This window comes from Suncus etruscus, chromosome 6 (genome assembly GCF_024139225.1).
Source record: "Suncus etruscus isolate mSunEtr1 chromosome 6, mSunEtr1.pri.cur, whole genome shotgun sequence".
Classification (NCBI taxonomy): Eukaryota; Metazoa; Chordata; class Mammalia; order Eulipotyphla; family Soricidae; genus Suncus; species Suncus etruscus.
This window is the reverse complement of record NC_064853.1, coordinates 103,145,242-103,147,723: the sequence shown is the minus strand read 5'-3', so window position 1 is coordinate 103,147,723 and position 2,482 is coordinate 103,145,242. Positions and strand designations below refer to the sequence as shown.

General features: G+C 36.8%; 1 non-coding gene across 1 annotated transcript; it reads left to right on the top strand.

The window, feature by feature from the left end:
* The first annotated feature begins 2,127 nt into the window (after positions 1–2,127).
* On the top strand, positions 2,128–2,252 carry LOC126012513 (small Cajal body-specific RNA 15). The gene has a single exon (XR_007496972.1). It is a non-coding gene; the product is annotated as a small Cajal body-specific RNA 15 (non-coding RNA).
* Positions 2,253–2,482: the final 230 nt, after the last annotated feature.

The following is a 2,482-nucleotide window of genomic DNA, read 5'->3' as shown; positions in this document are numbered from 1 at the left end:
GGCATTCTAACCGGGTCCTTCCTGGGTCAGCCTCATGCAGGGTCAGCCTCATGCAAGGCAAATGTCCTACCGCTGTGCTATCTCTCTGGCCCTCTTTCTCCATCTTTGATGCCTGCTTGTCTCTCCTTAGCTAGGGGACCCTGCTCTACTTTAGTGCAGGCGATCTTTCTCTAGGTTGCAAAAACTGCAATCCCTGAGACACTTGGTTTGACAACCCAGATAGAGTTAAGTTTCTTTCTCAGAGCATCTTTGGGGTCCATTTTCTCAAATGAGTAGGAAGCCTTGTTAAAGCTCTATAATATGTAAGTGATGTAGAAACCCTTTATCAGACATGCCGATAAACCCTTTATCAGGCCGCTGGAAAAACCCAACACTATATCTGAGCTGATGTGGCCCCTCGTGCCCCCCCCCCCACCAGCCTCCTTGGAAGGAGCAGAATCCCAATATTGCTTTGAGTTTTAGCACATTGAGATATTTCCTTCAATATTTATCTTGTTTGCATCTATTAAACTTTACCTAAGGCATCAACTGTCTTCTCTCCAATGACTTGCATTTTTCCCTAGCATTATGTTTCTAAAATTCATTTGTTGATGTATTTAGCAGCAGCTCTTTCATCTTCACTGCTGTTTCACATCCTGCTGTAATGTTCCAAATTTCAAATCATCTTCAGTGAAATGTATCTACTGAAAATTGCCTTTAATTTGGAATGATTGTAGATTCACAGAGATAGCATCTTACATGGCTGGAAGAACATTAGCAATGCCAGGAAATTAACATTGGAAAATGTACCCAGCTTTCTTTCTGCTACTACAAATAATGTTGTTATGAGCATTAATATAGTGCCTTCTGATGGAACTGTAAAAACTTATTCTAGAATATGTGTCAAGTAGATTAAGTTGTGGGATAAAACCATATATATATATTTAATGTTTAATTTTATGCCAAAGTGTTTTTCCATGCATGGTCATTATATAATTCAGTGTCTTCTATATTTTTCATTTTTTTTAAGAATCTTTATGATTCTTAAAAATCATGAGTCTCAACCTTTGCTTCCATATCTTTAAAAATTGTAATTAATTTATAGATCATTATAGATTTATAAACAGTGCAAAAAATGAGGTGGATTTTGTATATCGTTTACTCAGAAAAAATTCATTTTTTGTGCACTGGGATTCATTTCTTGTAGACACCTCATTGATGTAGCATTTATTGATAAATCCATTCTTTACACATAGAACTATAAATGGGTTTCCATAATCTCAGTGACTATTTACAAGTAGTCTGGTATAGGACTTGCTCATCTTTTCCTTTATTCTATTTGCTTTCCTTTGTTATTATAGCTAGAAATAAGCAGCATATATTCCTCTTCAAAATTGTCTTGTCTTTTTTTACTTCTAATGCATTTGAAAAACAGGCCTCTGGGGCCGAGAAGGTGGCGCTAGAGGTAAGGTGTCTACCTTGCAAGCGCTAGCGTAGGAAGGACTGAGGTTCGATCCCCGGCGTCCCATATGGTCCCCCCAAGTCAGGGAAAGGAAAGGAAAGGAAGGGAAGGGAAGGGAAGGGAAGGGAAGGGAAGGGAAGGGAAGGGAAGGGAAGGGAAGGGAAGGGAAGGGAAGGGAAGGGAAGGGAAGGGAAGGGAAGGGAAGGGAAGGGAAGGGAAGGGAAGGGAAGCGAAGGGAAGGGAAGGGAAAGAGAGAAAGAGAGAAAGAAAGAAAGAAAGAAAGAAAGAAAGAAAGAAAGAAAGAAAGAAAGAAAGAAAGAGAAAGAAAGAAAGAAAGAAAGAAAGAAAGAAAGAGAGAAAGAGAGAGAGAAAGAAAGAGAGAGAGAAAGAAAGAGAGAGAAAGAAAGAAAGAAAGAAAGAAAGAAAGAAAGAAAGAAAGAAAGAAAGAAAGAAAGAAAGAAAGAAAGAAAGAAAGAAGAAAAACAGGGCCTCAATCTACACTACACAACAAACACATGCAGACATATTGATTCCCAAAGGACATTGTGCTTAAGATTTCATGATATTGAGTGTCTCGTTCCATGAGTAGAATATAGCTCCATTTATTTTGCTAGTCTTTTTACTCAGCATTGCTTATTAATTTTTGTGGAGATATTATACATCTTTTTAAAAACTACTCATAAAGTCTGAAAACTGAACAAGTGGAGTCCTTGAAGTCAAGCCAACTCTGCACTGAGCCTTCGAAATGAAGAGATAGGTAGAGCAGGTCATGTGCAAAGTAAACACAAGACCTTCTTATTTACCAATGACACTTTAATATATTTATAAGTACTTATTTTCTGATGCTATTGTAACTGGTACCAATGAAGATTATCATTAATTAATCCTAATAGGTTTTCAAAATATACATGAATTTTAGTAACCTCATATTCAGTGATAGAGCGAAATATACTTATTCTACTAGGTTATCTACATATCCTTATTGATTTTCTACATGTGCAATCATTCTAATAGATAAACATTGTAATTTTAATTTATATT